A 12,033-nucleotide genomic window follows, 5' to 3' on the forward strand; every position below is an offset into this window, starting at 1 on the left:
TCCTAACCTCCATCTTACACCTCTCCAAGTTCCGACTAGTTTCCTCCTTCCCCCAATTATCTATCGACCTTTTCCCTTCCTCCATCTCCAACATTCTCCCATATACTAGCCTTCTTTGCTCCTCCACCCTCCTCTCTTCTACCCTACCTTCCTCTAACCCCTTCCCCTTCCTTTTCCCTCCTTTTCCCTCCTCTTCCCCCTCCACCTCTCCTTCTATCCCTGCCCTACCCTCCTGATCCCCAGACAAAAACTTTTCCCTAACTACCTTCTCAAATTCTCTCTTCACCCTCTCAAATTCCCCTTCCCTCCAACCCTTTACCGGCCCCTTCTTCTCTATCCTCTCCCTTATCATCCGAAGGACTTCATTTTTCCTTCCCATGCCCAATTCCTCCCCTTCTTCTTCCTTCCTCTCCTCTCCCCCTGTCTCTACCTCCATCTCCAATTCCTCTTCTTCTGCTTCCTTCCTCTCTTCTCCCTCTATCCCAACCTCCTCTCCTTCCCTCTCAGCCGCCTCGCCTTTTTTCCCTTCCTTCTCTCCTACCTCCAAAAACCTTTCGTAGTAACCCATCTCTCTCATTGTACCTTCATGGTCTACTTCCTGCCAATCTTTATATTTCCCCCTTACCCTGTCTATCTCTTTAAATAAACCCTCCCTCCTCATCTCCTTTCCAAATTCTCCCTCATATTTCGGCAACTGCCTATCAAAATCCTCTCCCGACATGTATAACACCTCCCTCCTAAAATTCCACCTTACCTCCCCAATCTCCCCTTCTTTCAAAACCCCCTTTCTCCTCCTATATTCTTCTATTTTCCCGAAAACCAGTCTATCCATCATCTCCTTTCCCACCTTCTTCTCCTCCCTTAGTGTTTCCTTCTCCTCCTTTCTTTTTTCCTCCTCCTCTGTCCCTACCACCTCTCCTTCCCCCCCAACCCCCTCTTCTTCTATCTCTAACACCACTCCTTCCCTCCCCACCCACCCTCTCTCTGCCCCCTCCACCACCCCTTCTAACACAGCCACCCCTCCTTCTGCCCCTGCCTCCCCTCCTTCTGTCCCGGCCTCCACTCCTTCTGTCCCGGCCTCCACTCCATCTGTCCCGGCCACCCCTCCTTCTGTCCCAGCCTCCACTCCTTCTGTCCCGTCCACCACTCCATCTGTCCCGTCCACCACTCTTTCTGTCCCAAACACCCCTCCTTCTGTCCCAGCCACTTCTGTCCCGGCCCTCTCCTCCTCTCCCTCTTCTTCCCTCTCCGGCTCCTTCGGTGTATTTCCTCCTCCTCTGCCTCCACCTTCTTCCCGCTCCTCTTCTCTTCTACCCCCATCCCCTTCTCTCTCTGGCTCCTTCGATGCCGTTCCTCCTCCTCTGCCACCACCTTCTTCCCGCTCCTCTTCTCTTCTACCCCCATCCCCCGCTCTCCCCCCAGCTGCAGACGCGTATGACCTGTGCCTAGCCGGGCAGTCTCGCCACAGGTGCTCCACCGAGCCACACCCATGACATGCCTTAGGCTCGGCACATTCCCTCGCCTCATGCTCGTCAGACCCACAGAACCTGCACTTTCTGTTCCTACACGAGGCGAGGGTATGACCGTAGGCCATACAACGCCTGCAAAACGGGGGCTGACGTGCGTAATGCAACGTCCCCCTGTCAGCCCCCAGGGAGAACATCGCAGGAGGATGGAGGTAACCACCTTCCCCCCTTGGGTCCTCCCTGAGGAGGGCCTGAAACCCTCTCTTCCCTGTCCAAAACCCCATTGAGTCTCTGAGGAGCCTCGCTGAGGATACATTGTCCATATACCTCCCCAGGAAGCTCCTCACCTCTTCTTCTTTGACATGCGGGTTGTAAATGTTCACAGTCACAACCCTAAAATTACTTTTTGCCAAACTAGTGACTCTGTACTGGCACATCGGCCTATCATCTCCAACTTCTTCCACCTTCTTCATGATCTCGTCATGCTTTGCTTCTTTGTAAAAAGTCACGTCATAGGCTGCCTCCAAAGGGTTCCCCTGTAAGCAAAAGACCTCTTTCACCTCCAGTTTCAATATGCCCATCAAGATCGTTCTCCCAAAGGTTTCTCTCCCATTTGGCTCCAATTCCTTATCTCTCCATGCGAAACGAACCGTGTTCGCCAGCCCAATCCTCGGAACCGAACTACTAGGTGAAAATTGCGCCATTTTCCCTTTGATAAATGCTCTTACTAATTTGTTTGAAAAACCAATACCTTCTCCAACCAAAACAATAAAATTTCCTCCCTCCGGGCTTCCCTCGACCTTCTGACTCAGCGAGCTCTGGGGCACCTCGGTACCAAGCTTGATCTGAGCCAAAAGGCCGAGAAGCGATACCCACAATGGTTTCGGGAAGAAGTGGCCGTTCTCCGACACGTCAAATTTGACATTGGTTACACCAAAATGAGCTCTGTATGCTTTTTTTCCCCATAAAAAAAGATAATGCTTTAAATAAATGGTGGCATGGATTGCGAGTTGATCAACGTCAGGAATAACCACGTTCGACTGTTACAAAGTAACACAGTTGTAGGTTCTAAAGTCACGTGGTTATCCGCCCTCCAATCAGGAATGAGAGAAAGCGTTGTTCAATTAAAACCATATTAACAGCGAAATTGGAATAATAATTTATCACGGGTGGGGTGGAAACAATTTGGAGATAATAATATTGACATAAGATTTGATCTTGTATCAAATATCTCTGGTAGCGTTGCTGCCACAATGGAACAGAAACAATTGTCCACTTGGTGGCACCAGAGTTCCACCAACCGTCCCTTTTTCCAAGCTGTCCCGTGTGGTACATCAAACTGCATTTGAATGTTGAACCACTTGACTTCAATACATCATCAATGCAAATAATGTGAACAATAAAAGTAGCCTATGCATTTTTTTCTTGTAGAGCGTTGTATGATAAGGCCTTTGTGAAGAAGCCTTCATAAAGTTGCCCTCCTAAATTACTCGAGGCCAAACTTCAACGATGTCCATCCATGGCACTGGACTGCAGTGAGAGCTAGGCCAGAGCGGCTGTGGTCCTGGCTGCCTAAATGTTTCCTCCTCATAATAAACATGCCACTTTTGAGGCTTACTTTTACAATTAGGCTTACTCAGTCACTACTATCACCACTATCAAAAGGAACAATGTATTTTTACCTCTATATTTTATATTTGATTAAGAATTAAGTTTTACCAAAACCTATTACTATGTTGATAATTCATTTGAAATAATGATCGTGTTTTTAATGTATATAAGATAACATTAAATATGTATAAGGAGGGATTGAATTTGGACTTCAGAGACGTCAGGGGTTCAAACTGTAGAACCCAGTTCCTACATTTTAATATAAAAATGATTTGATCAAACAAAACTATGCTACATACAAATCAGAGCGAGATTCTGAACATAAGTACATTATTTACCTTCAGGGAGGAATGTATTAAGCTCTGGTGTTGTTAGTGACATGGCACGAGGGGCTAAGGTGGTGAGCCAGTGACGGCTCCCCCATGGGAGGGTTGCCAAACCCGGATTCCATCATATTATGCATGTCCAGGCTTGGGGTACCCTTAGAAAAAATCTGGGGAGCAGTTCCTGTCACGCCCTGACCTTGGAGATCTTTTTATGTCTCTATTTTGTTTGGTCAGGGCGTGAGTTTGGGTGGGCATTCTATATCTGGTGTTCTATGTTGTTCTATGTTTTGTATTTCTATGTGTTTGGCCTGGTATGGTTCCCAATCAGAGGCAGCTGTCTATCGTTGTCTCTGATTGAGAACCATACTTAGGTAGTAGCCTGTTCCCATCTGTGTTTGTGGGTAGTTGTTTTCTGTTTTGTGTATTGCACCTTGCAGAACTGTTCGTTTGTCGTTTTGTTGTTTTTTGTTCAAGTTTTCCTATTTATTAAAAGTATTATGAATACTTATCACGCTGCACCTTGGTCTTCTCCTTCTCCCGACGACATTCGTTACAGAACTACCCACCACCAAAGGACCAAGCAGCGTGTAATGGACTCCTGGACATGGGTGGAAATATTGGACGGCAAGGGACCCTGGGCACAGCCGGGAGAGTATCACCGTCCGAAAGAGGAGCTGGAGGCATCTAGAGCGGAGCGGCGACACTACGAGGAATTGGCTCGAGGTAACGTGCACGAGAGGCAGCCCCATACATTTTTTTGGGGGGGGAGACACACGGGGAGATTGGTGGAGTCAGGTAGGAGACCTGAGCCAACTCACCGTGCTTACCGTGGCGAGAGAGTGACCGGGCAGACACCGTGTTATGCGGTGAAGCGCACGGTGTCCCCAGTGCGCACGCATAGCCCGGTGCGCTACATCGCAGCTGCTCGAATCGGCCGGGATCCAGTGAGGATCCAGGGCACGAAACCTCCAGTGAGGAGTTATGGCACGAGGCCTCCAACGAAGGCCGTAAGTCCGGAGCCTCCAGCGACGCCCTCTAGTCCGGAGCCTCCAGCGACGCCCTCTAGTCCGGAGCCTCCAGCGACGCCCTCTAGTCCGGAGCCGCCAGAGTCTCCCTCCTGTCCGGAGAAGCCAGAGTCTCCCTCCTGTCCGGAGAAGCCAGAGTCTCCCTCCTGTCCGGAGAAGCCAGAGTCTCCCTCCTGTCCGGAGAAGCCAGAGTCTCCCTCCTGTCCGGAGAAGCCAGAGTCTCCCTCCTGTCTGGGGCCCGCTGCGAGGGTACCCGGTTCGGGGTCTGCGGTAAGGGTCCCCGCTCCAGAGGCGGCCACCTAAGTGAGCCAAGACTAAGGTGGAGCGGGGTCCACGTCCTGCACCAGAGCAGGGGGGGGGGGGGGGGGGGGGTACTGTCAGGCCCTGACCTTGGAGATCTTTTTTATGTCTCTCTTTTGGTTGGTCAGGGCGTGAGTTTGGGTGGGCATTCTATGTCTGGTGTTCTATGTTGTTCTATGTTTTGTATTTCTATGTGTTTGGCCTGGTATGGTTCCCAATCAGAGGCAGCTGTCTATCGTTGTCTCTGATTTAGAACCATACTTAGGTAGCCTGTTCCCACCTGTGTTTGTGGGTAGTTTTCTGTTTTGTGTATTGCACCTTGCAGAACTGTTCGTTTGTCGTTTTTTTGTTTTTTTGTTCAAGTATTCGTCTTTATTAAAATTATTATGAATACTTACCACGCTGCACCTTGGTCTTCTCCTTCTCCCGACGACATTCGTTACAGTTCCTTTAAGATCCCATTTTGAGCTTCATTCTAGAATATAACACAAGAGCTTTGTGTGTGCAATAGTTTGAAGAGAAATAAATGGATTCATAAATACAATTTCATAATTATACTGATAAAAAAAAGATGCTTCGATTATAATGTATAATTCTCATTTTATTATAATTTTCATACTGATGTAAACCACACATACAACTAAATAAAGTGTATATAGTGCATAACACAGCACCAAATTAAATTTGAATTAAAATAACTCCATATTCACTGTATTATACAGTAAACTAGTGGCATGCATCTGAAAAAAAGTCTAATAGACATTTTTACAGACAATTTATTAGTTAACCTTTCTAGCCCCAGCGTTCCGCTAGCGGAACTCCTCCCACATTCCACTGAAAAGCCAGAGCGCGAAATTCAAACAATATTTTTTAGAAATATTTAACTTTCACACATTAACAAGTCCAATACAGCAAATGAAAGATACACATCTTGTGAATCCAGCCAACATGTCCGATTTTTTAAAATGTTTTACAGCGAAAACACCACGTATATTTATGTTAGCTCACCACCAAATACAAAAAAAGACAGACATTTTTCACAGCACAGGTAGCATGCAGAAAACCAACATAACTAACCAAGATCCAACCAAACTAACCTAGAAACAACTTCATCAGATGACAGTCCTATAACATATTACACAATAAATCGATGTTTTGTTCGAAAAATGTGCATATGAGGTATAAATCAGTTTTACAATGCAGCTAACATCACAGCTACCGTCAAAAATAGCACCGAAGCAGCCAGAGTAATTATAGAGACCAACGGGAAATACCTATATACTCGTCATAAAACATTTCTGAAAAATCGATGGTGTACAGCAAATTAAAGACAAACATCTTGTGAATCCAGCCAACATGTCCGATTTTAAGTGTTTTACAGCGAAAACACAATATAGCATTATATTAGCTTACTACAATAGCCTACCACACTAACGCATTCATTCATCAAGGCACGTTAGCGATAGCAATAGGCACATTAGCGTTAGCGAATAAACCAGCAAAAGATATTAATTTTCACTAACCTTCATAAACCTTCCTCAGATGACAGTCCTATAACATCAGGTTATACATACACTTATGTTTTGTTCGAAAATGTGCATATTTAGAGCTGAAATCAGTGGTTATACAATATGCTAACGTAGCATCTTTTTCCCCAGAATGTGCAGATATTTCTATTAGACTCTCACCTATTCTGACCAAATAGCTATTCATAAACATTACAAAAAAATACATGTTGTATAGGAAACGATAGATTCATTAGTTCTTAATGCAATCGCAGTGTTAGAATTCTAAAAATATCTTCATTACGACATCCAGCTTACATTATAGCCAGAGAGTGCCCAAAAGAGTGCGCAAAACTACTAGTACACAGTTCGACAGATATATGTAATAGCATCACAAAATGTGTCCTACTTTTGGTGATCTTCCATCAGAATGTTGTACAAGGGGTCCTTTGTCCAGAACCGTCTTTGTTTGGTATTAAAACGTTGTTTTTCCCTCTTGAATTAGCAAGCACACTGGCCAAGTGGCGCGAAGCTATCCTTCCTGAAAATATGCAGACAAAGCAACACGCCTAACGTCCCGAAAAAATTTCAATAATCTAATAAAATTGAAAAAACATACTTTACGATGATATTGTGACATGTATCAAATAAAATCAACGCCGGAGATAGTATTCGCCCATAACGACAGCTTTTCAGAAGGCAATAACAGGTCCCTCCACGCGCCTTGCAGAAAACGGGGGACACGTCGTTCCAAGAGGATTCATTCCATCTCAGACCGAGATAATCAACTCATTTCTTCTCTCACTTCCTCTTGACATCTAGGGGAAGGTGTATGACGTGCACGTATAGTCATACGTATCATGCCCATTTATAGGCAGGTCCTGAACAGAACATCGATTTCAGACTTTCCACTTCCTGGTCAGAAAGTGTGCTGCCAAATGAGTTCTGTTTTACCCACAGACAAAATTCAAACGGTTTTAGAAACTAGAGAGTGTTTTCTATCCAATAGTAATAATAATATGCATATTGTACGAGCAAGAATTGAGTACGAGGGTGTTTAAATTGGGCACGATTTTTCCCCAAAGTGAAAACAGCGCCCTCTGTCCTCATCAGGTTAATATAAATAATCTTTATAATGAGAATATTTCAACCGGTAGGTAAACTATTCAATACAATAGAGAAAGACAATGTTGAGCTACCACTTTCGCACACAAGAACTAATCAAAGGACATCTGGCTATCCACTGACGCGATTTGATAAGTCTCGCTAATTTTTCAGAATAAAAGCTTGAAACTATGTCTAAAGCCTGTTCACGGCCTGTGGAAGCCATTGGAAAAGGAATCTGGTTGATATCCCTTTAAATGGAGGTTGGCAGGCAGTGGAACAGGGATTTTTCAAAATAAGAGGCACTTCCGGGTTGGATTTCCTCAGGTTTTCGCCTGCAAAATCAGTTATGTTATACTCACAGACAATATCTTGACAGTTTTGGAAACTTTAGAGTGTTTTCTATCCTAATCTGTCAATTATATGCATATTCTAGCATCTGGGACTGAGAAATAGGCCGTTTACATTGGGCACGTTATTTTTCCAAACATAAAAATTCTGCCTCCTAGCGTCAAGAAGTTAAGAACAAATTCTTATTTACAATGACGGCCTACCAAAAGGCCCCCTGCGCAGACAGGGGATTAAAAACACATCACAACAAGAGAGACCTAAGACAACAACATAGCATGGCAGCAACACATGACAACACAGCATGGAAGCAACATAACAACATGGTAGCAACACCATATGGCAGCAGCACAACATAACAACATGGTAGCAGCACAAAACATGGTACAAACATTATTGGCCACAGACAACAGGACAAAGGGCAAGAAGGTAGAGACATCAATAGATCACGCAAAGCAGCCCCACAACTGTCAGTAAGAGTATCCATGAGTGAGTCTTTGAATGAAGACATTGAGATTGTTGCAGCTCATTCCGGTCGCTAGCTGCAGCGAACTGAAAAGACCAGCGACCCAGGGATCTGTGTGCTTTGGGGACCTGTAACAGAATGCGGCTGGTAGAAGGGGTGTTTTATGTGGAGGATGAGGGCTGCAGTAGATATCTCAGATAGGGGGGAGTGAGCCCTATGAGGGTTTTATAAATAAGCATCAACCAGTGGGTCTTGCGACAGGTATACAGAGATGACCAGTTTGCATTGGTGGCAAATCTGATGGCCGAATGGTAAAGAACCTCTAGCCGCTCGAGAGCACCCTTACCTGCCGATCTATAAATTACATCTCCGTAATCTAGCAAGGGTAGGATGGTCATCTGAATCAGGGTTAGTTTGGCAACTGGGGTGAAAGAGGAGCGATTACAATACAGGAAACCAAGTCTAGATTTAACTTTAGCCTGCAGCTTTGATATGGGCTGAGAGAAGGACAGTGTACCGTCTAGCCCCACTCCCAAGTACTTGTACGCGGTGACTACCTCAAGCTCTAAACCCTCAGAGGTAGTAATCACACCTGCGGGGAGAGGGGCATTCTTCTTACCAAACCACATGACCTTTGTTTTGGAGGTGTTCAGAACAAGGTTAACTTCTACTGGTACTCATCCCGGATCCGGTAGCACCCTCATCAGTAAAAAAGCTGACTAGCATAGCCTAGCATAGCGCCACAAGTAAATACTAGCATCTAAATATCATGAAATCACAAGTCCAAGACACCAGATGAAAGATACACATCTTGTGAATCCAGCCATCATTTCTGATTTTTAAAATGTTTTACAGGGAAGACACAATATGTATTTCTATTAGCTAACCACGATAGCAAAAGACTCAACTTTTTTTCCCCACCATTTTATTACTGCATAGGTAGCTATCACAAATTCGACCAAATAAAGATATAAATAGTCACTAACCAAGAAACAACTTCATCAGATGACAGTCTGATAACATATTTATTGTATAGCATATGTTTTGTTCGAAAAATGTGCATATTTCAGGTATAAATCATAGTTTGACATTGCAGCCACCATCACAAAATCTCACCAAAGCGGCTAGAATAACTACAGAGACCAACGTGAATTACCTAAATACTCATCATAAAACATTTATGAAAAATACACAGCGTATAGCAAATGAAAGATAAACATCTGTTGAATCCAGCCAATATTTCAGATTTTTTAAGTGTTTTACAGCGAAAACACAAATTGCCATTATATTAGCTTACTACAATAGCCAACCACACAGCAGCATTGATTCATGCACGTTAGCGATAGCAAATAATCCAGCAAAAGATATTAAATTTTTCACTAACCTTCTCAAAACTTCATCAGATGACAGTCCTATAACATCATATTACACAATACATATATTGTTTGTTCGAAAATGTGCATATTTAGCGGCACAAATCGTGGTTATACAATGAGAATAGTAGCCAAGCTGCAAACAAAATGTCGGGAGAAATCTTGGGAGAGGCACCTAATCTAATCAAATAACTAATCATAAACTTGACTAAAAAATACAGGTTGGACAGCAAATGAAAGATACATTAGTTCTTAACGCAACTGCTGTGTTAGATTTTTTAAATTAACGTTACTACGACATACAGCGTGCGTTAAAGCGAGACCGCACCGAAATTAATGGCGGAATAATAGTTGAACATTTTTCAACAGAACAACGAATTAACATCATAAATAGTTCTTACTATTTGATGAGCTTCCATCAGAATCTTGTGCAAGTTGTCCTTTGTCCAGAAGAATCGTTGCTCGGTTGTAGATTGTCGTCTTCAACTTTGGAATTAGCAGCAAACATTAGCCATGTGGCGTAGACGTGTCCAACTCACTATAACGCAGCACAAATGAAATACCGAAAATCGCAATATACTGATATAAACTGATATAACTCGGTTTAAAATAACTACATTATGATGTTTTTAACACCTATATCGAATAAAATCAGAGCCGGATATATCTAGCGCCTATAACAACAGCTTTTCAGAACGCTATCCTGAGGTCTGTCTCGCGTCATGACGAACGTAGAAAAGATTGCACCCCCTGTTCCAAGAGCTCTTATACGGCCTCAGATCTACCCAGACACCCAATTCCAATTCTCACTGCCTACTGACATTTAGGGGAAGGCGTATGCAGTGCATGTCGACCCATAGATTACATGTTAATTTATAAACTGACCCTGGAACAGAGCCCCCGATTTGAGATTTTTCAGTTCCTGACAGGAAGTTTGCTGCAAAATTAGTTCTGTTTTACTCACAGATATAATTCAAACGGTTTTAGAAACTAGAGAGTGTTTTCTATCCAATAGTAATAATAATATGCATATTGTACGAGCAAGAATTGAGTACGAGGCAGTTTAATTTGGGAACGAATTTTTACAAAGTCGAAATGGCGCCCCCCTATTGAGAAAAGGTTTTAATAATGCTAGGGGTCAGATTTTTTAAATGTTTTAAAATAGGGTTCCCTAAGGTAAACGGACATTTTCTCGAGCCTAGATCGTAGAATATGCATATAATTTACAGATTGGGATAGAAAACACTCCAAAGTTTCCAAAACTGTCAAAATATTGTCTGTGAGTATAACAATACTTATTCTGCAGGCGAAAACCTGAGAAAATCTAACACGGAAGTGAATATATATATTTTTTAATCTGTGTTTCCTGGCCCGTCTATCCTCCATTTAAAGGGGTATCAACCAGATTCCTTTTCCTATGGCTTCCTCAGGCTGTGACCAGGCTTTAGACATAGTTTCATGCTTTTATTTTGAAAAATGAGCGAGATGTTTCAAAAGTAGTCAGGTGTCCTCTGAATAATTCCTACGTGTGAGAGAGGGGCTCCCCATTTTCCTTTTCTCTCTTAAAGAATAGGTTATGGTCCGGTTGAAATATTATCGATAATGTTTGTTAAAAACAACCTGAGGATTGATTATAAAACACATTTGACATGTTTCTACGACCATTACGGATACTTTTTGGAATTTGTCGAACATATGCGCAACCTAAATGGCGTTTTTTTGTGATAAAAGTAATATTTAATCGAACAAAAATAACATTTGTTGTGTAACTAGGAGTCTCGTGAGTGCAAACATCCGAAGATTATCAAAGGTAAGCGATTAATTGTATTGCTTTTCTGACTTTGTTGACCAAGCTAATATAAGGCTAACTGTTCTAGCATTGATTGCTACACTCACAAAAGCTTGGATTTCTTTCGCTGTAAAGTATATTTTCAAAATCTGACACAATAGGTGGATTAACAACAAGCTAAGCTGTGTTTTGGTATATTTCACTTGTGATTGCATGATTATAAATATTTTTAGTAATATTTTTTAATCTGATACGTTTGGGAATTTTCATCTTCCTTTCAGGACCGGAACGAGGCTGTAGTTCTCAACATAACGCGCAACCCAAATGGCGTTTTTTTGCTATAAAAGTAATATTTATCGAACAAAAATAACATTTTTTGTGTAACTGGGAGTCTCGTGAGTGCAAACATCCGAAGATTATCAAAGGTAAGCGATACATTTTATTGCTTTTCTGACTTTCGTGACCAAGCTAACCAAGCTAATATAAGGCTAACTGTTCTAGCATTGATTGCTACACTCACAAAAGCTTGGATTTCTTTCGCTGTAAAGTATATTTTCAAAATCTGACACGATAGGTGGATTAACAACAAGCTAAACTGTGTTTTGATATACTTCACTTGTGATTGCATGATTATAAATATTTTTAGTAATATTTATGCATTTGGCGCCCTGCAATTCTAGCGGTTGTTTAGGAAAGTGATCCCGTAAAAGGGATCCGTAG

This window comes from Salvelinus namaycush, chromosome 40, assembly GCF_016432855.1.
Source record: "Salvelinus namaycush isolate Seneca chromosome 40, SaNama_1.0, whole genome shotgun sequence".
NCBI lineage: Eukaryota > Metazoa > Chordata > Actinopteri > Salmoniformes > Salmonidae > Salvelinus > Salvelinus namaycush.